General features: G+C 50.2%; 1 protein-coding gene and 1 long non-coding RNA gene across 4 annotated transcripts in view; both read left to right on the plus strand.

The window, feature by feature from the left end:
* Positions 1-26,939, plus strand: part of Grik3 (glutamate ionotropic receptor kainate type subunit 3) — a 216,432-nt gene that overhangs the window by 17,366 nt on the left and 172,127 nt on the right. The window lies entirely within an intron of this gene.
* Positions 1-26,939, plus strand: part of LOC108351031 (uncharacterized) — a 53,119-nt gene that overhangs the window by 1,679 nt on the left and 24,501 nt on the right. For both annotated transcript variants that reach the window (XR_010066630.1, XR_001838069.3), the window contains exon 3: positions 1-26,939. This exon is cut by the window's right edge. This is a non-coding gene — a long non-coding RNA (uncharacterized LOC108351031).

A 26,939-nucleotide genomic window follows, 5' to 3' on the forward strand; every position in this document is an offset into this window, starting at 1 on the left:
ATGGCTCTGTGAATACAGTCAAATGACGAATCCAGACAACAGCGACCCACTGACAACGGTGACCCATTGCTGACCTAGCACGTGCCAGGCACTGTGCTAAGAATGTTCCAGAGAGTCATGCCATGCTTGTAGCACCTTTAAGAGGTGGGATGCAGCCCTGCCTCATAATGAGGCTAACTCTTGCAGAGAGGGGCTGCTCACTCTGCCCACACAGAATGCTTTCCTGAGCACCACTGAGGCAGAAACTTGGTTACTTTTGAAGTAAAGCACTTTTACTTACTTCTTTGTTTAAATGTTGTTTTTAGTTCTAATGAGGACTTGTAGTTGGCCATATTACACGGGTGGGGACACGGTGCAATGTTCTGACACATTGTTGCTACTGTTACCTCCACCAAAAGATGTGGAAACTCCCTGGCCTGCCCTCCTGCCCTGCTTATCAGGGATGTTCAGAGGTGTGTGTGTGTGTGTGTGTGTGTGTGTGTGTGTGTGTGTGTGTGTGTGTGTGTGTGAATGTATCTTTTTCTTTAGTAAGAAGCTGGGTGAGTGGGTCTGTTCAGCACAAGCTGCATAAAAGGCTTTTCTTGACTCCTCAATGCCCCAGTGTGGTCGGAGCTGTGAGGAGGTAGGTTCACAGGTTCCTACTTTGGTTCCTACTGCCCATCCCTTTCTCCTGGTCTAGCTTGGCCCCCTTAGCAGTCCTCTCCGGACTCCCAGGTCACTTCATCCTAGAATCAATCCCAGTAGACCCTGGGAGAGCAGATACTGACCTTCTGGATTCTTCCTGATCCTTCTGGATTTCCAACTGAAGGTGTTCCATCCCAACCCCTCAGCCAGAGGGAGCATTGCTATGACCCCCTAGGAACCATTTCATTCCCAATGTGAACAGCTCTGCTGGGGTGCAGAGGTTCTAGCTCTGATGCTGTGCCCCTTGAGCACCCCACTTTCAGTGCTCTCTTCTGCTTCCTGTCAATCATTTCTCCCTCATACTGCAAGCCTAACAGAAGCCCCACCTGTTCTGGGAAGCCTGAATGGAAGCATCTCTCATTCCCAGTCCCCAAAGCTTCTCTGGAACCCTCCACCAGCTATTTTAGGAGCACTCATGGCTACTGAAGTTTTCTTCTGTCCCACTGGTCTTGCTGGAGGTCTTGTGGTCCTCTTTGCTTGCCTTAGGCTAGTTTTGTTTTAGGCTTTTAAAACGTTTTTTTTTTTTTTAAATTAAAACAAAGCAGCACACCCACTGTTTGTGGGGTCATTCAAGGAATGTGAACCTAATTGTGTGTGTGTGTGTGTGTGTGTGTCTGTCTGTCTGTCTGTCTGTTTTTATAGCTAATTTTTTTAAAATCTGTGTCCCTCTGGTCAATTGAATTTTAATTGCATTAAACATTTATTTATCTATTTATTTATCTATTTATTTAATTTTTAATCATCTAACCTTCGGACACTGGAACTTGCCCATACCTTCTTTCTGCACATTCTCCAGCACCACAGTCCCCACCCTGTTTTCTAATCACCCCTCATGACAGGGTGCCATGTCCTGCTTCGCAGACTTTCAGTGGAGTTCAGAGAGGAACGGAGTGTCTTGTGGACCTGTGTTTTTATTTCCAGGAGGATGCAAAGGACGAGACAGGACTGTTCCTCCCGCCTGCCCTCTCTGACTTGTTTGGCTGACCCCACCCACCACTCGGACAGGAAGGAGCTTCTCTAAGTCAGGGAGGGATTTGGTCTCAGGCTGGGGTCAGTTTCACAGCTACGGAGTGCCCAGATTCCTTACCAATCTCTTCTTGACTCTCATAGTCTCCTCCGGTGCAGTTGTCCCTGCCTTCTGGGTAAGGAACAGGAGCCTTGGAAAGCTAGTAAGTGAGACGCCCAGGCTGGGTGTCCCTGAGATATGGTTACTGATCTGCCTGGATGCAGTGTCACCCCTTTTGCTGGTTCCCAGTGGCTGCTCCAGCTGCTCCCAGTGGGCAATTGATAGATCCTAGTAAGTCAGGTTGAGTGGCAGTCAGAAGGGAGATGGACCAGATAGGACCGGCCCTGGCCTGCGATGCGAAGCAGGCAGCATGGGTCTGATGTTCCCAGGTCTACCTCCCATCATCCGTCGGGAACTGCTCTGGGGATGGCGCCCTGAGTGAAGACATGCTGGGTGGAGATACACCCCCAAGCACTACGGTGTCTTTGAGGCAGAAGGACACTGTGCAGGTGTCAAGCTCAGCAGGAGCATTTTAACAACCTCAGGCCTTGTTCACTCTCCGTGGTCCTTGAAGTGGCCGCAGGCTCATCCCTCTAATACGGTCTCAGTGACTTATTGGGCCCCAATAATTGGCTGTGCATGCACCCTTTCCAGTCTCCTTCTGGACTATACAGTAATTTTGCAAAGCCAAGCCTTCTGCTTGGGCAGGAGATGGGACTAATCGTGGCTAGAAGGCAGGTTCAGGCAGCAGGATAGCTCTCACCACCCAGTAGATTCTCTATAACTGGAGTGGGGGTTGTGTGTAGTCAGGAGTGCTCTGTGGACAGCGTCAGAAGGTGACTGCTAGGACGGACTCTCCACAAAGGATCCCCGGCTCTCCTGGAGCAGGCGTGTCATATCATCCTGCTGGCCCGATGGAGCAGGTGGCTCGGGAAGCTTCAGATGAGACTGGGCAGTGTTTTCTTTGCCCAGCTCCAGCTCTCTGTGCAAGTGGATTAAGTTCTGGATCAAATAGGGCCTCTGCTTTCTTGGCGTTCAGGGCTGGCTTTGCTTCTCTGCCTGCTGGGATACATGTTGGATATGTGGATTATCCCCCATATCCAAACTTGGGGATCCTGCGCCTCCAACTGTTCCAGTCTGGGATTTAAGACATCTGGCCTAACTGGCCTGGAGACAAGTTCCATTCTAGGGATATAGTGCTGATGGTATTGGCTGTCACATCAGAGATGTGGAGTGAACATCTTGGTCCTGACACCAACTAGGAGGGGACCTTCGGCCTGCTGTCTAAGCCCTGTGTCCTTGGACTGTGTTCAGACCCCACAATGTACTGTGGGAAGGGAGAGGTCCTGACTCTAGGAGAGTGCCAGTGGCCAGAGAGACCAGAGTGGAGACTCAGCTCTGGGAGAGTTTGTCTCAGTGTCTCTCATTGTTCCCAGTGTCTGGGAGTCATGCTTGAGTCCCTTACCCCTCCAAGAGGCAGCCGATCTGTATGGTCCCCACCTCTCAGGTACCTTTCCTGGGACCTAGCATCTCCCACTGCAGCAGCAGCCACAGTAACAGGAGGCACTAACTCCTTTCCTTGGGTCCCTCCAGGGTTTGAGGGGAGAGGATCTCACTCAGAGAGAGGGGTGACACTTCAGGGTCCCCATGGAACCACACGCGTCTACTGGAAGCAGCCATGCCTGTTGATCGTTTATTGCTCACTGGCAGGCTTTAAGTGCTTTCCAATAGGTCCCCCTAAGTTTGCACATAGGGAAACTGAGGCTCGGGAATGCAACTCAAACTAGATAAAGCTGAGTGAGAGAACCCTCCACACAGGGAGTGTACCTTCACTTTTTGTGGCTCCATCACTCTGGGAACACAAAACCAGCATCATCCGAGAACGCGGAAGAAACTCCAGGTGTCAAAGTGTCATCCCCGTGCGTGGTGGGGGTGGGGGACCTTGGTAAGCATGTGCTGGGTAAATGCAACCCCTCACTTCCGCTCTGTCTCGGCCTTGGGAGTGGAGAAGGAGCAACACATTTCCTTACACCCACTCCTCTTCCCAGCCTCCCTCGCTCCAGCTTGTTGTTCTGACCTTGTTCGAGAGACGTCTTGATATTTGTTGCCAGGTAGACGAAACATCTGGAGGATTGACTCATCTTTTCCCTCCGTCCAAATGTCTTGGTGTCTTGAAGATAAAGGCACAGAGAAGTGACTGCCAGGGCCCGGTTCCCAGAAGGCCATAAAACACGGGCGATCCTGCCGGGCCTTGCATGCCACAATCCAGCAAAGTGTTCCTTGTATTCAACACATGGTGATTTTTTACAAAAATCGCTGAACTAGCCATGTTCTCTGTATTGATCAATAAATTACTTTGATGAAAGCTCAATAGGCAAAGGCCTCTGGCACTCATTCTCTCACAGAGGAAGGGCCTGGACGCGTTTCCATCTCAAAAACCTTGCAGCTCTTTCCAGACCTATATTTTCTCTCCTGCCTAGGCCGGGACCTGCTCAGACAGGGCTCTGACAGTTTGGAGAGCACACACAGGTACTCTTCTGACCTAGAAGTATGGAGGGTGGATGGGGTGTGAGTTCATTTACCCATCAGGCCCCCCCAAGGAATTGACTTTGCTTTTTTTGATAGTCCATGCTGTCCCTGCTGTGCCTGGCCTTTGCTAGACCCATATCCTGCTGGGATCCACAAGCACCATGTTCCCCTCCTGTGTAGAGGGGGTCAGGAGTCAGAATGGACCCATGGGTGCTTCTAAAATGTTGCATCTTTTGAGTCCCTGATCCTTGCTGGAACTTTCTATGTGCATTGCTGAATTTGGTGCTCGAGAGGCCCTTGGATCCAACAACAGCCTTCACGGTGGGCATCCGAGGCAGGAAAGCTCTCGGTTTGGAGGGACCGGAGACCGTGATCCTGGTATGCAGAACACCTCACAACTGTCTTCAAGCTCTTAGCATCTCATCCCTCGGTGAAGGAGGCTAGAGAGAAGCCAGAGGGTGTGGAGGGCAGTGGGGTCTTGCAGGGCAGCCCCACTGGAGCTCATTGCCCAGTTAGGATAAAATGATCGGATGCATGTAGTTCCCAAGCCACTGCGTGTCACCTGGAGCTAGTGCACAGAGCTAGCATCGCCTGCTCATGTGACGGTCACACTGTATTGTTAGGCTCCCCATTCTGTAGATTAGAGCACTGAGGTTCACAAGGCTGCCGTGACCACCGCTCAGGGCATTTCTCCCCAGTGCTGGGCCGGTCACAGGCCTGTGGAGCTGGAAAGGAGCTAAGGCTGCCTCCTCAGCTTGACTGTGGTGCCATCTGCAGACTGACTCCCAGGGAGCTGACTGACGAAGACGTACAGTTGTTTCAGGGCACATCTGGGAGGCTGACTGTTTTCCCTGTTGCCCCAGGTAGATGTGAATAGAGCCCCCTCCGCTCTAGACCATCTACCCCAAACCCCCTTTGGAGACTGGTTCCTCTTTAATCAGCCCAGGCTGGCTCTGGCATCTCCATCCTCCTCAGCTATTCCAAGACTGTGGCTTTGTGACAGATGTGTGCCACTGTGCCGGCCAGCAGCGTCTTTAACTTCGCAGTGGTATTCCTGACAAGAGAACAGGTCCTTGAAGCAGAATCACTTTTGAAATCCTGAACCCCTCACTTTTTTTAAAATTTATTCATTTATTATATATAAGTACACTGTAGCTGTCTTCAGACACACCAGAAGAGGGCATCGGATCTCTTTAAAGATGGTTGTGAGCCACCATGTGGTTGCTGGGAATTGAACTCAGAACCTCTGGAAGAGTAGTTGGGTGCTCTTAACTGCTGAGCCATCTCTCCAGCCCCCAAACCCCTCACTTCTTGACCTTGCCGCAGTTTCCCTAAGAGCAGGTGATATGATCCAAGTATATAAGAATACATCTATCATCTATCTATCTATCTATCTATCTATCTATCTATCTATCTATCTATCTATCTATCTATGTCTATATATTACATAGAGATATGTACTCACCTTACCTTACTTTATTTACCTTACTTTACCTTATTTATTTATTTATTTATTTATTTATTTATTTATTTATTTATTTATTTATTTCAGACAGAGCCTTACCATGTAGCTAGGCTAACCCTGAACTCACAGCAGTCCTCCTGCCTCGGCCTCCCACACACTGGGATTACAGGTGTCCATCACCACGGTCTGCTTCGTTTATTCTCCAACAGAAACGAAAACAGTAATTCCCCGTTTTTTACAGCTCTAAATATTTTTCTTATCCCAGCCTGACCCCAGATAAAACTGGGGCTGCCAGAGGGCAGAGCTTAACTTTCTACCCCGGTAACAGAGCCCAGTATTGGGGAAACATTCAACATTACACAGCTGCCCAGCAGACCAGGCAGGACCCAGATGAGACTGCCAGCTGTGTGTGGTTTCCTCCTGCCTCACAACTGTCCTCATGTCAGAGCCCTGGGCTGCAGGGGAAGCCCAAGCCTCCCAGGCAGCTGGCCTTGTGCAGAGTTGGCCTGGTCCTGTCTCCAGCCCCTTCCTCAGTGGTGTGGTTCTTCCCCTGCACTGCAGTCCCCACATTAGCCGCCCTCCTCCCATTAAAGAGACATTAGCTGCCCCATCAGGCCCAACACCCATGCCCTGCTCTCTCCCGCAACATCCTCAGGACTGTGGCTTTGGGCCAAGGGACATTTTTCCCAATTACCTCGATCGCCTAAGTTCCTGCTGCAGCTGGCCAGGCCCAGCCCCATTTGCATACCATTAGCTATGATGCCATGCATTATGGATTCATATTTAATTTTAGTACTTTTTGGAGGCAACTCTAACCTAATTAAAATCTCCTTCTCCAAGAATCTGACATTTCCCCGAACTCTGACTCTGCACGAATGGACCACACACACACACACACACACACACACACACACACACACACACACTCACACTCACCTTGGTCTAGCTATAGATGTGTATTACTACTTTGGCCCTAGCTCTTTAGATTCTATACTTAAGTAAAAAAGGAAATGATATTTTCTCCCAAGGAAATTTGTCAGGCTCAGTTTTCCTCTTTCTATAAATAATAATAAGATAGTAGTTGGGACCCACAGCATACTCATATCCTTAACTCATTTGCATGTGGAAACTATGAATTGTATGACTTTTAAATTTTTCCTTCCTCAATTCAAATCTAATAGCTGAATGTTTGCTGGAGGATTACTGCACGTTGATCAGACACCCTAATTTTCATAGCACTTTGAGACCAGCATTGTTTTTACACATCCATTTTACAGATGGAAAGACTGAGGCTCAAGGTTTCCCCCTCCCCTTGGGACCACTCAATATTGATGGAGGTTGAATCTGACCCCACAATGCTTCTGAATCTGAACCTTAACTAGACCACAGTTTTCCTCTTCCTTTTGAAAGGTAGAATTGGGTTCAAGGATTGGAGGTGCTGTAGTTTTCCAATGTCCTTGGATTCAGGCCAGTGTGTGACTGCCATTCATTTCCCTATGTGTCTCAGCAGTCAGTCTATCTCAGCCGGTCAGGGACAGCATCTTTTGACCTAAGCATCCTAGGGTAGCAAAGTTTGGCTGGGCCCTGGCAAGCTGGGCAGATCCCTGGGTGAAGCACAGGAGGGCTCAGCTCATCGGTGCCCCATGCTGTCTGCCCAAGCCCCAGTTCTCTCTTCTTCATGTGGAAGCCAGAAGGGTGAGAAGAGGCAGGGTGGGAACTCCATATGGACCTCCAAGGAGGAGAATTCATTGTTCAACACCCCAACCTTGAATTATGACAAGACACATATTCTGACACAGAAAAGCGAGAGGAAGCTTCAGTGCACAGCCTGGGCATAGCCAGCTCCAGCCTTGTGCACAGCACTGTCCCAGACACTTCCATAATTACACAGGCGCAGAGCAGCTTGGCTTCTTACTCCCATTGTACAGAGGACTCCACAAGAACTAGGGCTAGGAGCAGCCCCAGGACTCTCTACCCTCAAAGCCTTGGGTTTCCCACCCTCCGTTTCTGTCGTCCCTGCAGGACACTGAGTTCCCGGAACAGTGCAGACAAAACCCTTCCTCGAATAGACCTCTCTGGGTGCTGGGTAGAGCCTGAGGATCCTGCCCCACCAATCTAGCTGAAGCAGCAAGCTCCGATTTCAGTACGAGCTCTTGTTTCAAATCTACACGGTGGAGAAAGACATGCCTGTGTCGACCCGGCTTCCACATGCATGCACATAGCTGTGTGCACAAGCACACACACAGGCAAACATCGCACACGACACAGGAAAGGAGACAGAGTGAAGGGGTGCTTCACCCGGAGCCTGGTGCACAGCCGGTAGGTTGTGTGTGTGCTCTCCCTGTGTTATCATCTAGAATTTTCTGATGAAACTCTGCCCCGGGCCCTATGCATTCAGGTCTCCAAGCTTCTGTGCTTGGAGACCCTCTCTTCCCTCTGTGGTTGTCTTAGTTAGGGTTTCATTGCTGTGAAGAGACACCAAGACCACAGCATGTCTTATAAAGAACAGCATGTAATTGGGGCTGGCTTACAGTTTCAGCAGGTTCCTGGCAGGCACGGTGCTGGAGAAGGAGCTGAGAGAGTTCTACGTCTTGATCCACAGACAGCAGGGAGAGACTGTGTCACGCCGTGTGCCACACTGGGCAGAGCTTGATCATAGAGGAGACCTCAAAGCCCACCTCCACAGTGACTCGCTTTCTCCACACTTACCCTCCGCCACAGCTCCTAATTTTGTTACTCCCTAAGGGCCAAGAATTCAGACACATGGTTCTATGGGGCGGGGCCGTTCCTATTCAACCGTGGCCAATCAAGGTCAGGCCACTGATCCAGGTTTTCTAAGCCAACCACCCCCCGCACTCCAGGCCACTACAGAATTCAGGGGTAGCACGGGATGCTAGGTCTAAGTCTGACACCTGTGTCCTCTCTGTTACTTCCTCTCTACCTTGAGTCAGCTACCATTTGCTCGTTGCCTCAGTTTCCCTCATTAACCAGGTGCGATCGTTGTACTCCCACAGGGGACTGAGGCATTGGCTTGCCCCACACGTGTGACAGTTTAAGCAGTGGTACTCCCTGCGTGATCTCCTCCTCCCCCATCTTTCCCTAGAAAGGCCTCAGAGACGGCAGTGTGGGCCTGCTCCCTTTGACCGTCTGCTTCACAGTCTTAGAGCCTCACACAACATCTTAAAAAGACATACCTGCAGGGCCGTGTAGCAGCGTTTGTAGCTCAGCACCACGGACAGTGTCTTAGACCTAAATACTTCTGCGGGGTACAGATAGGCCTTAGTTCAAATCTTCATGGTGACCAGCCTAGGCCTCAGTTTTTTCACCTGCAAAGGGGGCACATCAATGGGCTTCAGCTAAGATATTCAGAATAGGCGGTGGCCTACCCCTATGCACCAGCGGAGTGGTTCACTGAAGGCAGAGGCAACCCAGCCTCCCCCAGCCAAGGACTCAGGGTAAGGCCCAGCATCCACATCCCAATAATATCTGCCTGGTGACTCCCGTTGTCCAGAGGTAACAGCACACGGGATCCCTGGGGCAAAGCAGACTTTGCCGGTGACGGTCCTCCTTCCTTTCACATTTCACAGTGAGGTTTTGCAGGAAAATATCCCTGTTTCCATGTGCAGAGAAAGATCATTGGCTCCTTCTAGCCCAGCTGCTGTGATACAGAAGGCCTTGGTCCCTGTGGGACCCAGAAGCCTCTGCTCATGAGTGGCTTCTACTGCATGTGGCCTGGTGCTATATTTAGGTCTCATCAGGCCTTTGAGTCCCTCTGTCTCTCCGAGCTTTATTAAGGTCACTGCTCTTCCTATAGAACTAAGCCTGAAGGGCTGAGGCAAAGCCCCTTCCCCAGTGAAAGAAAGCTAGAGGGACCCTCCAAGGTCTGAGACTCCTCTGTGGATGGCTCCAAGGTGGGCAGGAGAGTACAGGACCACAGCCTTCCGTGAGAGAGTAGGGGGAAAGGAGAGGGAGGGAGTGAGAGGGAGAGAGAGAAAGTCACCCATAAGCTTAATCTGCCTCATTTGCCCCTTTGGTCCAGCACCCTCTGACTGACCTGCCAGAAATTCTGACATGGCTCTATACATGTCCTTTTACCCTCATTCAAAAACCCTCAAGGGCTCCCTATTACCTATAATAAATGTATAAACATAAAGTCCAACCTTGGCTTGGCATTCAGGGTCTTCTGTGATCTGACCCACCCTACTTCTCATCTTCAGTAGCAAGCCTAAACCCCTACAAGACGAAACCTTCACAGGGACCAGGTTTCATCGACCACAGGCACCTTGGAAAGTAAATAGAACACCAGGTGATCTGTTAATACCTGATGACCTAATGGCTAAAAACTGAAGTATAGCATGGCCGTTTGCAGCTTCCCATACCCGAGTACACTCGACTCTTCCTGATCCTCTGTGGTGAACCAGTCCAGTGTCCTCCTCGCTGGACATGTCTAGGGTACAGCTGCTTCTGCCCAGTGGCTGACACTCGTGAGGTCTGTGGAAAGAAGATGCCTCAGCCTGACTTTCCACCCCTCCGAATTCCTCTGTGACTTTTGGAGAATGGGGCAGCACCAGCCCTGGTAGAGCAGAGGGGGAGGGATGCCACCCCAGGTAGGGGACAGTACGTGCATCATCTGCTCAGGACAGATTGAGGGGCTTAGAGGGGCTGGCATCACCTGGGTGGGCTCATGTAAGTAGAAGCCCAGAAAGCACAACATGGGATCTGACGATGGTGGGGCTCAGAGCAGGAGCTGGGGGAATGGGGGATCAGGGCAGTAGGTGAATGTGACTGGCCACTGCTGTTCCTCTGTCAGCACAGAAGCTGTCCTGGGGGAAGCAGCTGCTAGGCAGCGGTCTGAGGTAAGCCTGAGACCTGGAAGCAAGGCAGGAACTGTGTACCTCACCCAAGGCTAAGGTTAGGTTTCAACTGTCCAGAGAGGTGACCGCTCTCTGCCATTCTGGGGACAACTGACGGGGCCCTCTATTTCACCTGCTCTGCACTTGTGGGTCCAGCAGACTGTGGTTGGGGATGGAGTAGGGATAGTGTAAAGTGTGGTCTGCAGCCATTCAGATAATGGCTGCTCCCACTGCTGTCCCCATGCCTGAGTCATGGATACCATGCCCCCTCACTGGAAGGCATCAGAGGATGCATACACACGTATACACCCCATGTGCATGCACACACACATACAGGACATACACACACACACACACACACACACACACAGAGGGCATAGACACACATGCACATGCAGAGAGAGAGAGAGAGAGAGAGAGAGAGAGAGAGCGCACGCATGCACACACACACTGAGACACATATACAAACATACACACACAGAGAGAAAGCACACACACACACACACACACACACACAGAGCAGCGCGCACAGACAGACAGTGAGAGACAGAGACAGACAGATAGAGACAGAGCGAGCACAATGACCAAGGACTCCTTCATGGCCCTGGAGACATCTTTTACATTTGGTACCTGCTGATTTGAGGGACAGGAGGGAGGGTCTGGGAGTCTCGTGTTGGGTCCTCCGTTCCAGTCATCCACATCCCTAGGTTCCCTTGGGTCTCAGAAAGGACAGTTGCAGTGACAATGCTGTCTCTGACCCTCATCCTTCCCCAAGCCCTTTGCGTGCTTTTCCCTCTGCACCCCGTGATATCCAGATCATGTGGGATTATCGACTCTGCTTTACAGATAAGGAAATGGCTGGCGAAGGTCCTGTGGCTAGCGAGAGAGAGCACTGGGCGTGGGGATTAGTCTACTGCGGCTGGCTTTCCTCTACTCTGATGTGAAGAGTTTTCATTTAAACAAGATGTCCTGAAGTTTGCAGGAGCAGTGGATGGGAGCGAGGAGAAGGTGGGGTTGGCCACAGACTCCTCTCTTCCACTGCTGTCCCTTATATTGGTTTTGGGTCCTGACAGACAGCCAGTGTCACTCAGCCCCTCTCTCTTCCTCTGCAGTGTCAGTATGGGGCAGAAGAGCAGGACCTGATCAGGATCTGAGGAGCTTGTGGGTGAGGAGGGTTGCCAGGGTGATGAGTGATAGCTATGGTGGCTCTTAGGTACCTTGTTTGGGGTTGGGAGTTCCAGGAGGAAGGTAGGAAGAGTCTAAGAGGAAGGAAGGGGATTGCTCGGGAAGCCTCAAAATTGTGTGTGTGTGTGTGTGTGTGTGTGTGTGTGTGTGTTGGTGTGTGTTGGTGTGATGTGTGTGTGTTGGTGTGTTGTGTGTTTTTTTTGTGTGTGTATAGGTGTGATATGTGTGTTGGTGTGATGTGTGTGTTGGTGTGTTGTGTGTTTGTGTGTGTGTGTGGTGTGATGTGTGTGTAGGTGTGTGTGTTAGTGTGGTGTGTGTGTGTTGGTGTGATGTGTGTGTGGTGTGATGTGTGTGTGTTGGTGTGGTGTGTGTGTAGGTATGCATGTGTGTTGGTGTAGTGTGTGTGGTGTGATGAGTGTGTTGGTGTTTTGTGTGTATAGGTGTGGTGTGTGTAGGTGTGTGTGTTGGTATAGTGTGTGTGTAGTGTGATGTGTGTGTGTTAGTATGGTGTGTGTGTGTGTTAGTGTGGTGTGTGTGTGTGTGTGTGTGTGTGTGTGTGTGTGTGTAGGTGTAGTTAGTTTCCCCATTAACCCTTCATTTTAAAAAGAAACATTTATCCTGGGTTTTACATGGAGGACTCAGACAGACAACATCCTTCCAACACATGGCTAGATTCCGTAAGTCATAGTCCAGTCCTGAAGGTGTCACTTAGGTGAGAGTGGAACCAAGCCATGACATTCAAGGGCACAGTCCCATCTGGGAGAGTTCAGAATATCTAGAGAAGGGGGTCAGCCTGCTCCCCCAATGCCATTTCTTTCCTTCAGACCTCTGGCTGCAGGTCAGTTGATAGTTGAGGCCACCTCGGGCAGGGTTTGACATCCATGTGACTATGAGGCCATTCCCAGTCAGTCACCAGCAGTGATGACCAGGCTTCCTCGATAACATGCCCTGTGAGGGCAGATTTAACACTCACCCAGTAGATCCGACATTCTTTATAAGTTATGTATCAATACACCCGGGTTAATCTGCATACCTAACAAATTGCGAGCTGTAATTAATAATGGTATTTAAATAAGTAATTAGAATGATGCTATTCAGAGCCAGGTGTGGAAGTTCACACCTGTAATCTCAGCCCTGGGGAGGCTGAAGAAGGAGAACCTAGAGTTTGAAGCCAGACCGTGTCTCAAAAAAGATATATGTGGGGGCTGGGGATTTAGCTCAGTGGTAGAGCGCTTACCTAGGAAGCGCAAGGCCCTGGGTTCGATCCCCAGCTCCGAAAAAAAGAAAAAAAAAAGATATACGTATATTGCTCCCGGTGGATGTTACTGGTGACGCCTGTCTTGTACTCAGCTGTGTCCAGTCTGTTTGGACCCTTCTAAGTCCTCCCACTGTGGTGGCCAAGCACATGCTGTCACTCAGGAGTATCATGCTGGAAGAGGGTTACCCAGTGGTGTGGGGGGGAACTTAGCCTTTGCAAGGACTAGAAAATGCAGCTGCTCCTGACAGCTCTCCTGCACCCACCTCACTTCCTCTTCCCTCAGCCACGCATCCTGAAGTCACCACCCAGGTGAACCACGTGATCCCAGTCCTCTCAGCCTCTGCGTTGGGAAAGCACAGTGAGGGAGGATCTCCTTTGAGGAAATCAAGAAATCCAGTAAGGACTTTGTCCTCTGACTGACAAAAGAGGGATCAGTTTTTCTTCCCCTTGAAAACCAGTACTGTGTCCGTTTGCCCCATGGAGAGTGAGCAGATCTGTGCTGTGGTGTGCTGACTCTAGCCTGGAAGGTTGTCTCATGAAATGTTCTGGGCCCTCACGAGGAGCAGAGAGAAACTCCAAGAAGGCTGAGACTGGAGCTGTGCGTCTTCCCACCTGCAGATCTGTGTGGAGTGCCCTGGGGAGTAACTGAGTTCAATCCTAAGCACAACGGAGCTTTGAATATAAGCTCATTAAATTTGCGAGGACAACTGCCAAATGCAATCGATTTTTGCTTTAGGACAATTGATTCCAGCAAATTTTTTCTGACAATAGGCAGATGAAGGGCCCTCTCATCTATTGCAGCCATTCTTGGGTTGTGATAATAAAATGGAGCAATTGTCCCAGAAAGCTCATTTTTCAGAGTCTGGGGGCAGTGACACACAAACATATACACGTACAACATTACCTGCATATACACACCAGTGCATACACACGCGTATACACAGATACACATGCATAGTCACATACACACATAAGTACATATACCTCACACAGATGAAATTCACATGTGTGTATACACAAACACACACATACCATATATCTGCATAGACACAATTCATACATACATAGACATGTAACCATGCATGACACATGTACCTGTATCTACATACATGCATGTATACATGCACACACATATACATATAACATTACCTGCATATACACACCCATGCATACACAATGTGCAAACATGTACACATGTAAACACATATATGTATATACATTTATACACACATACGAGCACACAGGGGCATAGATACCCCAAAGCACACATGCACACTCATGTGCACACACATGTACATACATAAGCATACATTTCTCACACTGACCACATCTGATAGCATTTAAGTCTCTCTGGGTTATTGCATCCAGATGGATTGCTGGCTGGCAATTGGAGGAGCACTGTAGAGAAGTTATTGACAGGAATTGGCCTGGGACCTGCTGGGCCACTCCCACCTATCACCCCCACTTGCATGCGTCTCGTCTTGCTCTTTCTCCTGGACAAGTGCTAAACAAGTTGAGCGGCCATGCAATGCAGTCACTGTCCCTCAAATGCACGTTTCCGAGCAGGGAACCTCTCTCAGGTTTCTCGTACCATGAAGGCGATTTAGATCTGGCTGAAATTTTCAAGGCTCACCTTCTCTCCGGTGTGACCTCAGGCCCTTGAATGTCAATCCTCACAGGCTCTGGCTGACCAGGGAGCATAAGGAGGAGGAGACAGAATTTGGATTGGGATGGGTGAGGGTGGGTTCTTGGCTGGGCTTCCTGCTTGTCTTTGAACAGTCGTGCGTCTCTCTCTGTGGACCGCAGTTTCTTTTTCTATAAACTGGAATTATTGCCCTGATAATAAACAGTCCCAGGCACCCATGACAAAGCTCACATAAAGCACCCAGCGTGGTGTCAGGCCCAGGGCTGTGCGAGCATGGATATGTTATCTCGTTTCTCTGAACTTCACTTTCTCCATTTGGCAAATTGGGTTAAGAGCTTCCACCTTCTCGGGTGACTGGGAAACACCAAGCAGATTAGGTATGAGAAGCCTCAAAATGGGGACTTGCATACAGTAGTGCTCAACAAAGCCTGGCACTGCTACCATCGTCACTCCCCTCATGTATGTTAATAACTTAATAAATAAGTATAATAAGTCAATAAAAGTGAGGGTTTTCTTGTCTATGTTAGGCGCTGAAACGGGCCAGTATGGGGAGCACTAAATAGCACTATATCTGGAAAGCCGCCTTGGGGGCCGTGTGGGTGGGAAGGAGACAGAATGGGGTGCTTTTCCAGGAACTGCCCAGAGAGTGGCCTGGAAAGCCCAATGCTGAGTTCTGTGTCCCCAGCTGGCCACCATACCTGCCTCCTGCAGTGTGGTTTTCTTACCACTGAAGACACAAAGTTTGCCCAAGCTGGGACAGTGTGTTTGATGTGAAATCCACTCTTGGAGTGCCTGGGTCCTCCCTGACTCTACCACACAGACTGCCCTCCCTGGATTGGCAGGGCAATAGACTAACCCTGCCTTCCATTTTATGTTCTGGAACCTTGGGCACCTGTGCCGTCCACCCTCCCCTACCCTCCACATTCCCATCTGGGTCTCAAACTCAAAACTTCTCACTTTTGGCTCTCGTCCCCAGCTCCATCTCTCTCTCTCTCTCTCTCTCTCTCTCTCTCTCTCTCTCTCTCTCTCTCTCCCCCCTTCCTCCCTCCCTCTTGTCTCTGTCCCTGTCTCCAGAAGCTCAGCAGTGTAAGACAGGTCTAGAGGGAGCTATAAAGATGCTAGTTAGATGTATGAGACTATATCTGGAGCCTAGGCTAGACCTTGTATCTGGAGCCTATGCTAGACCTTGACACTTATCCCATTCCTCCCATTGCCTTGAGTGGAAACCCCAGCTGTTGGTCATAGGGTGTGGGAAGGGTTCCAATACCAGGTTCTTTTACCCCGAGAAACCAGAAGCCTTTTCTGAACTTCAGACTCCTTTCCCATAAAATGGCGGTAAAATCTCATGTCACAAAGTCATCAGGAGTGTAGTTTGGTGGCTTGAATAATCATGATCCCCATAGGCTCCTATATTTGAGTGCTGTAGTCACCAAGGAGTGGCCCTATCTGAGAAGGATTAGAGAGATAAAGAGGCAGGGCCCTTATCTCTCTGGAGTGGGTGTGGCCTTGTTGAAGGAAGCTGTGTCGCTGGGGGTGGGCTTTGACTTTGCAAAAGCTCACACCAGGCCTGGTCTCTCTCTTTGCTTGTGGATGGGGATGCAGCTCAGCTACGCCTGCAGCCCCGTGCATGCCTGCCTGCTGCCATGCTCCCCGCCACGAAGATAATGGGGCTATGCCTCTGAAACTGAGCCGGCTCCAATTAAATGCTTTCTTCCCTAAGAGTTGCCTTGGTCGTGGTGTCTCTTCACAGCAAGAGAACAGTGACTAAGACAGGTGAAGAGACGGGCCCAGGACTCCCTAGTAGAATCTGACAAATGCCAGGCATGGAGAGCGAAGAGGCTGCTGCCGTAAGCGAACACATCAGTTCTCATGGATCCACGGACATGCACTGGTGATCCTCCCTGCTGAGGCCTTTGGCTGCTGCTGGAGATGCAGACTAAGCTAACAGAGATGGTTCTTGGGGAGGCTACTGTCATCAGGAAGGTTAAGACCGAGGTCCTGCAGTCTGGCAGGCTGGTAAGGTCCCAGGGCAAGGCAGAGAGAGAGAAGCCACCTTGGTGACTGTGATGGAAAACTGTTCTTGTTGGGTGGAGATTCAGAGTGCCTGGCCAATGGGACATAGCCACCTGGCCAGCTTGGGCTGTGAAAGATAGGCCTGGGCTCCACCCATTCATTTCTCATTTATTCAGCTAGACCTACTATGTGCCCAACATTGTCCCCTGCTTTGAATCTCACAGCAGGGAACAAAACATACCTTTATCCCCGGACTGCCAGAGCTTAGATTGTGGTGGAGGGAGAGACAAAGAGCTGTTAAAATGGGTTGGTCGACCTCTCCCCCCATCCAGACCCATCTGGGACCCACCTTAGCTATTCTTGGCTCTGCTGCCATTAAGCCTGATTGTTTCTGGTCCTTCTGGGGCATTGACTAGGTCATCATGATCATGGTGGCACCCCTAATGCAGGTAGGGTCACCCCAGCACGTCTAAGGCTGAGCCTGGTTGCTCATTCCTTTTCCCCCATGGCGGCCTGAGAAGCAGAGGCTGGTGGCAGCTTACCTCTGAGCCTCGATGCTAAACCTCCACAGCACTGCATGGCTGTAGTCGGAGCCTGGGTTTCATCCTTCCAGCCCACACTGCCCCTTTCCCGGGGTCCTGGATGGGAGTGGCGTGGAGTTCCGCAATGACATCTCCTGTTTTAACATCTGTGTGTGTTCACTGCAGCTTTACTGCCTTAAAAATGTTTTCTAATAACCCCCAGGTGTTTCTCTTGCATACAATAGCCTGGCTTGTTACAGCCCAATTAAATCCTTATTTGAGACGCTTAATTAAAACTCTGAACAGAACAAGCCATAAAGCTTGCTCCTTGCCAGCCTTTCGCCAAAAGTGCCTGGCCCTTCCCCCACTACAGGCTCCTTCTAGGACATTGCTGATGATGCTTCTCTACCTCTAGTATTGACCTGGAGGGGCAGAGGCGTTCAACTTGTTCCCCGGAGACTGAGCTCATGGAACCTGAGTTCTTAGCTCCTTTTCTGAGATTCATCTCAGATAGCCAGAGAACCCAGTCTCAGACAGTGCCATCTTGGGCCAGATAATTCCTTGCTGTCCCCCAACACCCGGCCTCTCCCAAAGAATGTTAGTGGCCTCCTCACTGCCAGTGGTGACAACCAAAAATGTTTCCAGACATTGCCAGATGCTCCCTGACAGACAGGGAGGAGGTCACCCTCTCTGGGGTATCACTGTCGCAAAAAGGAAGTCCCACCCACTGCTTTCCCATCTCTGTTATCCAATACCTTGTAGAGACAACTTAAGGGAGGAGGGGTCTATTTTTTTTCCAGAAGGTTCTGTCCATGCTCGCAAGACTTCCTCCCTGTGGTTGGAATGTCACTGTGAGGATCATGTGGCAGAAGCATCCCCTCAATTCTCAGCATCCCACAGGCAGAGACAAGGGATGAAGGTTGGTGCTTGCCTGCCCGGCTTTCTTCTATTCCCCTTTCATTCTTTCTGGACCTCCAGTTCATGGGTTAGTGATACCTACATCTAGCTAATCCTTTCTGGAAATGTCTTCTCAGACATACCCAGAGCTGTGCCTCGCCATCTCCCAGGAGATGCTAACTCCAATCCTGAACCTCAGCAAGAGACAATAGAGATGAACCACGGCATCCACCATTGGACGCCCTGCAGTCTGAGAGAGGCAGCCCCTTGGAAGTAGGTGCTTGCTTCCTCCCCTTCAAACTGAGAAAATTCTAACAGGAAATAGAGATTTCTCAGAACCCTGGAAGAACCAGGGCGGGAAAGCAGGTGAGTAAGGCAGGAGGGGACACATCTCTACCAACAAACCACCTGTCCTGCCTACAGTCACGGTCTTCCTTCTCTCTTAGTCCAGGATAAACTGGAGCCAACTCACTTTTCCACAGCCTCCTGGAAATCAGCGCCTGGCCACTTGGGATCCTAAACTGGAAGCCTTCTGAATTAGGGTTTCCACTGATGTGAAGAGACACCGTGACCAAGGCAGCTCTTATTAAAGGCAAACATTTAATTGGGGATGGCTTACAGTTTTGGAGGTTCAGTCCATTATCATCATGGTGGGAAGCATGGCAGTGTGCCAGCAGACTCAATCCTGGAAGAGCCAAGAGTTCTACATCTTGATCTGCAGATCTGAAGGGAGCCATGAGTAGACTGGCTTCTGCGGGCAGCTGGGAGGAGGGTCTGCTCCACACTGGGTGGAGCTTGAGCATAGGACCTCAGAGTCCACCTACACAGTGACACACCTCCTCCAACAAGGCTATACCTTCTAATAGTGCCACTTCCTATGGGCCAAGCATATTCAAACCACCACACCTTTCTGGCTGTGGCTGACCTAGAGACAACGGAGGTACCAACCTGAGATCCAGAGATATAGGAGGAGTGCATGATGGGACAGCTCACACCCCTGGCCCTCAGATAGAAGCATCCCCAGCTGTCCCGGTGACAGTCCAGTTCCCAGAGTGAAGAGAATGAGATGGGAGGAGAAGCCTGCCACTGGATTCTGATTGACAGGGAGGTGAGGGTGTCTAGTGAAGGGATGTGACAAGAAAATGAGAGGAAGCCACTCTATCTATTTGTAAGGCCCACACCTAGGAGGGTGTAGCCTGACTATCACATGTGACATGTGACATGAAAGTAGACACACGAGCAGGAATGGTCTGGAATGGGGAGCATAGAGAAGAGCTCACTGCTGGCTCACTTATACCAGTGAACACTCAGAGCTGCATGTATTTATCATTTTAAAAGAGTGTGTGTTTGTGTGTGTGTGTGTGTGTGTGTGTGTGCATGTGTGTCTGTGTATCTCTGTGTGTGTATCTCTGTGTGTATGTGTGTCTGTGTGTGTATCTCTGTGTGTATCTGTGTGTGTGTCTCTGTCCTTATGTGTCTGGATGTGTATTTGTGTGTGTCTGTGTGTATGTGTGTTTGTGTATCTGTGTGTGTATGTGTGTGTGTCTGTGAGTGTGTGTGTGTCTCTGTGTGTATGTGTCTGTGTGTACCTCTGTGTGTGTATGTGTGTGTGTGTCTGTGAGTGTGTGTGTGTCTGTGTGTGTGTCTGTGTATCTGTGTGTGTGTCTCTCTCTGTGTGTATGTGTGTGTAAGTGTGTGTGTCTCTGTGTGTAACTGTGTATCTGTGTGTGTGTCTCTGTGAGTGTGTGAGTCTCTCTGTGTGTGTGTGTGTGTGTGTGTGTGTGTGTGTGTGTGTGTGTATGTGTGTGTTCACCCACTGAGACCAGAACCTGGAGTTGCAGACAGTTGTAATCCCAGTGTAAGTTCGGGAACTGAACTCCAGGCTGCTACAAGAGCAGTGTGTGCTCTTAACTGCGAGCATCTCTCCAGCCCCTCCAGAAGTATTTAAAACAAAACTGAGCCTTCACTGAACATGCACAGACTACTTTATTATCGTCTTACAGTCATCCTTAAACAGTACAGTCTGACAGCTACTTGCACAGCATGTATATTTCGTTGGTTATTCTGTCATCCGGAGGTGACTTGCAGTGGGGGACATGTGTAGTACTGCAGACATATGAATATTATTGTGTTTTCAGCCAGGGACTCAGCAGCCTTGGATCGTGCTATATATACATAGGTATCCTGGGACCAATACCGTGAAAGTTGCTTTTCTGTCTTAGTGAGGAGCTGGCTGACAGAGACAACTTAAAGAAGAAAGGTTTCCTTGGTCTCACTGGTACGGAGGGGGTCTGCACACAGTCCCTCCATCCCATTAGCTTGAGTGGACTATCATGACAGTGGGGGTGTGTGACAGAGGCAGACAGGAAGCAGAGTTCATCAGAAGTGAGTGGGGTAAAGCATTCTCAAGGACCCACCCTGTCTCCATTTCAGGCTTACTTCCTTTAACCAAACCTAGCATCTCAAAGTTTCTAGACCCTTTCAGAATAATACCGTCATCTGGAGATCGAGTGCTCAAACTTGAGCGCATGGGGGACATTTCCTATTCAAATTATCACAGAAGTCCTGTGGGCACCTAGGCTCTACTGGCAAATTGATCCAAGAAAAATCAGGTTTGGACCGAGTCCTAGGGAACCTGTTTTTGTTCTAGGAAGAGTTATTGAGGCTGGATGGAAAAAGGAAGAAGGATTGATCAATATGGCATGTGCCTTGTGACGAGATTCCTGGCCATACTATTCCCAAAGAGGACCTGGAGTCTGTTGATGGAGAAGGTTTTGAGACAGCCGCCATGAGCTGTTGTGTGTTGAATACCTACTATACGTGGTGCTGAATGTTGAGCGAGTCACACCTCGCCAGCCTTCACAGAGCCCACAAGGAGGAGAACTTGGTCTTTTTCGCATTCTAGATGACCTGCCCAAAGTACACTGTGGTCAGGGGTAGACAGTGTGACAGTGACTGACTCTGGCTCCCATTATGGTGGGCCCCTTCCTTCCCAGTTGCTACTGGTCTTTCCTTCCTGCACAGTAATGGGTGTATAGCCTATGCTCAGCCCCTATGGGATCCCTTCCCTCTGAAGTTCCTCGGGCTGATGGTGCAGAGCAAAGCCTTGGATGGGCTAAGGGATGGGAAGAAAGTATAGCAGAATGAGATCCAGAGATGGTCAAAGGCTTCCCGTTCCTACTGAAAGAAGGAAAAGGACTTCATGTTGATGGTGACAAGTGCCACTGAGATGCTTCACTCACCCCTACACAGACTCTTGAGGAAAGGGTGGGCTGACCTGACCCTCGGGAAGAGAAGCAGATCCCAGGTGAGTGATGTGGGAGGCTTTGAACCTGGGCACCAAGGCCATTTCCCTAATGGCCTAATGTTGAGTGAATGGGCCTTCTTAGAAGCCCGAAGATGGCGGAAACTTCAGAGATCACAGACCAGAAAGCTTTCTTGAGGCCAAGATTTGGGGACACCCTAGCCCCATCTACAGAAACACAGCATCATTGAAGATCCATCTTATATCATATGCTGTGTTAGGTTCAAGGCCAAGTTCTGCTAGGCTGAACTTGCTTTTGGGGGGCAAAGGCAGCTGCTAAACTTCAGACCAGCGAGGTGCAGTGCACCTGGGTTCAGAGAGATGTTTGGAAAACCTGTCACTGGGCTGTAATGTGCACAAAATGGAGACAGTCCAAGTGTCCAGAAGGACAGTGAAGTCTCAGGATGTGGTTCATATGGGAGAGGGCTTGCCTGATACATACAAGGCCCAGCTTTCCCTCCCTGGCACCATCTAAAACTGGACGTGATGCTATGTGCCTGTGACCCTAGCACTAGAGACTTGGAGGTAGGAGAATTAGGCATCATCCTCCACTGAATGACTACATAGGGAGTTCAAGGCCAGCCTGACATCCATGAGACTCTTCTTTAAAGGTCAATGAGATGGATCGGTAACTGGCCCAACTTTGTCTCCCAAGACAGAGCTGTCAGTTCTGCCCCTGTGTGAAGGAGTCAGAGTACTACAGATCTCTGAGTTTCGGTTGCTAGACACAGACTTCCTTTTGTTATCTCCAGAATGTTGTTGGACATGGGTGCATAGCACCCCACAATAGTGTAGGCCTCAGAGCTTGGGGAGAGCAAGGGCTGAAAATCCAGGTTGTCCCTGGAGCTCCTATGGACGTGACATCTCTGCCCTGTTTTCTGCCTAAGGTCTTCTCATTTCCCCTCTGCCCCTGAGCTTGTTCTCACACACTGCCCGCCTTGCCTTGTGCCTGCCATTTGGGACACAGCCTCTGCCTCTCACCGAATGGTCTCCTAGCTCCCTTTGCCAATAGCACCACACCTCAGATTCCAAGGAGAAGGATTTAGTGGGACTGTCAGCTTTTTCCGTGGGCCTTGGTCAGCCCACGGATGACTGCCAGCCTCAGGCGATCTTTTGAATCTTGAGCGGATGGGAAGGTTGATAAGAGGGGAAGAAAAGGTACACGAGGACTGCCTTTGCGTGGAGGTGTGGCTGGATCACGACCTGTAACAGTGGTAATAATTAGTAGCCTTGCTTGTGACAGGAACAGGCTTGCTTATTAAATTCACGTGTGAGGCAAAATGGTGGGAAATTACGATTTCCCTGGGTGACAGCAGCCACGTGTCTGAGCTTCTCGATGGCTCCGGAATCTGCAGGAAACCACTCTGTGCTGGGCCCAGGCACCTGTGAGACTGAAGGTTTCCACTGCTTCTCTCCGGTCCCCTCAGCTTAACACAGGTTTCCGATGGTAAGTGTCTCTGTTCTGTTTTATGAAGGAGTCCAAAATCACTGACCAAATCACTCCAAGTAATGGTTATGGGTGGAAAATGGTGCCAATTCCAGCAGTAATCCGGTGTCTTGGAAAGAACTCTATCTCTCTCTGTTTCTCTCCTCCTCCCTCTCTCTGTCTCTCTCCGGGAAGTTTAGAATGTTCAGTGTGGTGTTGCAACTGATAAGAATTATCCTCCAAAAATTCTATCATTATTGGAAATACATGACCTAAAATAGAGAAGGCAATGGTACACACACACACACACACACACACACACACACACACACACACTGCTCTACATGGAGAACCAAGGGCATTGCATTGGTCTTGGTTCCACCCGATGAAAGGGGAACTCTGAAGGTCACAGCTGACATTTATGGAAATCTGTGTTCAAGACACCATTCCGAGTGTAAGATCACGACAACCCTACGGGATGGATACTATTTCAGAGAAAATAAAGTTTCAGAGCAGAGGAACTCAGTTGTACTGGGGTAGGTGGGCCAGGCTGAAGTCTGCATGGTGGAGTGGTCACCTGTGGAAGGAGGGATCCCAAGACTGTGCTGGATAAAGGCTAGCTAGCCCACAGCGTCGAGGGTCACTGTGGTGCCACCACGACCCTTTTAAGTCTCAGCCTTTTCATCCTCACACTCCTTCTCATGCTGCAAGGACACCCGGGAGCTGCCGTGAGTAACAGGCCAGGCCCCCACGTACCCCCCGAGTTTCACTAATGTCTCACTTTGTGGAGGAGCGGCACAGATGTTCAAGAACCTGAAAGCCCAGCTCAAGGACACACATCTAGTAAAACACCACGGGTGAACTCCCAAGCACAGCTCCTGACCTGGCTTCTTGCAGTCACAGCAAGTCCCCAAGTCCCCTAGGCAGATGACACCTGGTCACCTGCTTGATCACCTTGCTTGGTGTTTGAGCCACTGAATGCTCCTCTGCCCTAGTGCCTCACCAAACCCAGGGCTTCGTCTCCCATGTCTGCGAAGATGCTTCTAGAATGTCTCTCTTCTCCCAGCTCTCCGTTGAGGTCCCAGAATCACTTTAGACTCCATCGCTATCATGGCTCATCTGTTTCTAGTGTTATAGGAGGTAAAAGTCCTGATTCTAATGCTGGCTAACTGTGCTCTGACTCTGGCTTTAGAAGATGGTTAGCCTTTCTGCCTCATTTTTTCTCATCTGTAAAATGGGAATGGTGCTGACCTACTTATCCCATATCATTGTTGGTTTACCTATCCTACACACGAACACATGTATACAAATTTGCATGTGTGTGCATTTGTGTGTGTGTGTGTGTGTGTGTGTGTGTGTGTGTACACAAATAAAGTGCTTAGGACAGATCTGATTGTTGCCCCCAGTAGTTTTGACAGTCCCAGGCAAGAAGAAGAACTCCCTCATCCTCTGTCTCCCATGGGTCAAATGCTTCCACCTCACTGTTTGCCTTCACCCTTCACCCTCAGCCTCTCCTGTCACCATGCGCTCAGTGCTGTCCCCATCTTTCTGTGTTTCCTAGGAAGCTACTATACCCATCCTCTGTCCTCTGGCTCACAGAGCTGGGTACCATAAGCATTTCTGTGTGGCCTGCAGGAGGAAGTCTAGCTTGTCCACACAGCCCCTGGAGACCCTGTCCTACCACTGGCCATAGATGACACCCTCTTCTCAGGCCTGGATCAATGAAGCCCCTGGCTTCTCCCTGTATTCCATCTGTTATCTTTCTCATTGATCCTTTTTCCTCCTTCAGAGTCAGTCTCCTTAGGTTCCCAAACTCAGCAAGGGAGTGAAAGGTAGCCTGCTCCTCTCTAGGCCCAAGGTCCCTTTCCTTACAGATATCTGTAACCTATGACTCTTTCCAAGAGGCTCATGGCATCAGCTAGGGCTGGCCTTGGAAGTACATCTCCTCTGTCTGGCAGCTCCACCCCCAGGGCCACCTCCCCAGGCCCTGCGACTCTGATTGGCGCTCACCCCACGACCCTGGCTCGGTGCCTAGGTTGTTGGATTGTTTTTGATGTGCCCATGCCATGCCTCGTACCCGCGCCAAGATGCACCAGATCCCGTAAATGCCTTCATCCCCATCAGAGATGGAAGGCATTTTGTTGTTTCCTTCCTTTGTGAGTTGGGTCCCAGCCCAGACATCTCCTTGGAACTCAAGTATGATAAACAAGTAGGAGAGTTTGCCTGGACTGCAGCCCCGGGAGTCCAGAGGCTCCTCCGGAACTTCTGGCTGGTCCTCCCACTGGCTTGAACTGGTTATGGATCTGGCTTCTACCGGGACTCCTCCTGGCCTTCGAGAATAGGGCACATTGCTGGTCCTGATGCAAACGCCCTGGCCCTTCCAGGATGGAAGGGATGCAAAGGGAGATTTCATGATGGAGAACCCAGGAGGTAGCCCAGGAGTAGTGCAGGCAAAGCCTCGCCTTGAACGATCCAGTGGAGCGACGGAAGGATGGGGAGAGAGGGCATCTTGACAGTCCAGCCTCAGAAACAGGGTTCTAAGGAAGGTGGGTGGAGCGCTGGGTGAAGTCTTAAGGGATTATTAGGCCGATGTAAGGCTCCGGGCTGCACTGTGAGTTAGCTTGCTGCCTTATGGACATCTACCCCACCCCCACCCCAACACACACACACCTCACAAGTTACTTGAGTTGCTGCATCTGCAGGTGGCATAAAGATCTCAGCATCTGGGGCTGGAGAGATGGCTCAGCGGCTAAGAGCACTGACTGCTCTTTCAGAGGTCCTGGGTTCAATTCCCAGCAACCACATGGTGGCTCACAACCATCTGTAACAGATTCTGGTGTATCTCAAGACAGCTACAATGTACTCATATACATTAAATAAATAAAATATTTTAAAATAAAGTAATTGCTCAACAAAGGGGATATGGTTATTTCTGCCTGTATATGCCTGTGTGAGGTAGACTGAGTCAGAGTACTCCTTCTGGCTGAGCCATGGCCAACTCTGGTTCCTGTATCCCAGGCAGAAAGAAAACCCTAGGTGGCCAAGCATAGCCAGGCTGGGCTGGCTACATCCCCCTGTGCTAGGGGCGTGGCTGGCCGGGAGCAGGAGGGGCCCAGCCTTATCAACATGAAGATCCCAGAGATGCTAGCATGTGATTCACAGGGCCATTTTGCTGACAGCTTCTTCTGCCTCACCGGACTCCAAGCAATTAACTAGCCAGGCCCCCGGGAGGGACGTTTGGCGGCAATCAGGGTAACCTTGACCTCCTTTGTGATGCACAGCCAGACTCCAAGGTGCTCAAGTGCCATTGAAGGGCAGCTCCTCCCAGCACAGATAACTCCTCCTTCTGCGCCAGTTGGCTCAGAGGCCAGGGTCCCCGGACTCAGCCGCCGACACCGACAGAGCTGACCTTATTTGACTTTTACACAGTAGAGAATTTCTCATGGTCCAGCACATTTTGGTTCCTTAGAGACGTACAACCAACTGAGTTATATGCCCTGTGTGTGTGTGTGTGTGTGTGTGTGTGTGTGTGTGTGTGTGTGTGTGTGTGTGTGTGTGTGAAGATTTGAGGCGCGTGCGCATGTGCTAGGATTGAAAGACCCCCGAAGGGAGCCCCCCACTCAAGTCTCGGGAAAGACGCGCACCCAGTAGGACACAGACACCGACCTGCTGCAATCACACGAGGAAGATTTATACTGTATAGAGGGATACTGGTGCGACAGAAATGTGAATGGAGATGCGTGTGCGTCTGGGTGGGAGTGGGACGTGTGGACTGAACTAGGGGAGGGGGCTGCAGTTTGAGTGGAGTAGAGAACGCATGAGCTCCAATGAGTGAGGCAGGAGGGAGGGGCCGTGGCTGAGGGTGTGGGGAGGCAGGTTTGGGGATGTGGTGACAGCCCTCCCCTGCCAACTCCTCCTCGGTGGCTCAGGCCTGTACGTTTCAAATACTTCATTGTCGGGCCTGGTAAAGCCTTTATTTATAAAGCGCGGGTGTTTCATTCAGCTTAACTGAAAAGGCCTTTAAATCACCACAGCTGGGAAGGGCTAATTGCAGTTAGAGTTGTCAAGGACTCTCTTGTCTGCTTTCGCCATCTGTGACATAGTGAATGCAAAGATCATTTTAAACATAGGCAGTTAATGTAGAGAATAATTT

This window comes from Rattus norvegicus, chromosome 5 (assembly GCF_036323735.1).
Source record: "Rattus norvegicus strain BN/NHsdMcwi chromosome 5, GRCr8, whole genome shotgun sequence".
Lineage (NCBI taxonomy): Eukaryota > Metazoa > Chordata > Mammalia > Rodentia > Muridae > Rattus > Rattus norvegicus.